The following is a 1,544-nucleotide window of genomic DNA, read 5'->3' as shown; positions in this document are numbered from 1 at the left end:
TGTGTATATGAAGAACTGCATACTACTTGGATGTAAAATAATTGCCATCCTGGCTTTGTCAAGCTCCTGCCTTCCTTTGTGAAGCAGGAAAGAGACTAATACAAAGTGAATCCAGTAGAACTTTTTATTGGCTTCCTGGAATGGGTGACCATAGTTGAATAAACTTTTCGCTCTCAAAATGGTATCGGTACTCTATATGATACCACCATTTCAGTGCCGGATTGGGGCCCTGCCCAATACTGGTATCGGTATCAGGGCAACACTAATTGTTATGATTGACATCTGCCACTTCAAGGGTGTCATCGGGAACTTTAAGTATTGCAGAAGTATAGGTGGTTCTATGTGCAGTTTTGTGTAAAGTGGAGAAATCTGAAAAGGAATCAACTTTCACTTTCAGGTTTCCATTTAGCTATGTGAGGTTTTATTATCCTAATATGCTGCAGAAAGTTGGTTTTGTTAATTCCTGATCCTTAAACAAGGGATCAAGGGAGAGGGGAAAGTTAAACATTAAAAACTTTTCTGCGGTGTTGTAGAAGATTTGCAAAAATATCAGTAAAGATAAACCCTTTAAAAAGCATCCTAATACGCGTGATAACGTGTATTTAACGTGTTTGTTGGATTTAACCAAGAAAGGGCCACACTAAGGAATAATATATGCTTTCTTTCCAACTTTTTTGGGTGTGTTTTTATTATAATAATAATTTTTTTTTTTTTATTTCACAGTGGAGAAATGTACCTCTCCATTTAACCCATCACCTTGGGGAGCAGTGGCGGTTAAGGGTCTGTGCTCATGAACCCCGAGTGCAGCTGTGGGGATCGAACCGAGTACTTGCAACCTTCTCAGAGCACAAGCTCACTGCTCTAACCACTAGGCAAATACTCCCCTCAATTATGCAAGAAAAGAAGTAGCAGGAATGGTGAAAACTGATGCACTAGCCAAGATGCTGGGTGTTCATCATGCCCAGTGTAAGATCTCTGGATTAATTCTGCTGTCAAGTTATGTAATATATTTTTTCTCTTTTATCTAAGTTGCCTGGCTCATATAACTTTTCTCACTTTATCTAGAAGTATAGAAAAAGATGCATTTTTATGCAGGAATTTCAGTTTATTATATATATCCGTTGTTTCTGCTTTTCTAACTGATGATCTGTATGCAAACAATCCCCAAGAAGTTGGCCAAAAGATCCATGTGTGCTGTATGTACAGCATCAGGTATCCCGGCATAGTGTTTAATTACATGCTCTGTGGCCCAGGCCGAAATCGTCCCTGCACAAGCTGCCAGATGTCTAGTTCCCATGACAGTATATGCAGCGTTCTCATCCAACATTGTCCTTAGTATTAATGTGAGCTGGACATGTCCCCATGACATGGCTTGATTCATTTGAGGATGAGACACGGATACTGAATAGTTGATGAGCTGGGAGGAATAGAAATACAGGGGTGGAGTGAGGTTAAAAATGAAGAGAGGCAGGAATAGAGAGAGAGGAGGGACTGAGCAGAGAGGCGGGGATCCACTCGCCTCACTCCATGCAGCCTCAGTATGT

The sequence above is a fragment of the Cyprinodon tularosa genome, unplaced genomic scaffold (genome assembly GCF_016077235.1).
Source record: "Cyprinodon tularosa strain WSP-4 unplaced genomic scaffold, ASM1607723v1 ctg730, whole genome shotgun sequence".
Lineage (NCBI taxonomy): Eukaryota > Metazoa > Chordata > Actinopteri > Cyprinodontiformes > Cyprinodontidae > Cyprinodon > Cyprinodon tularosa.
Note: the sequence above shows the minus strand (reverse complement) of the source record.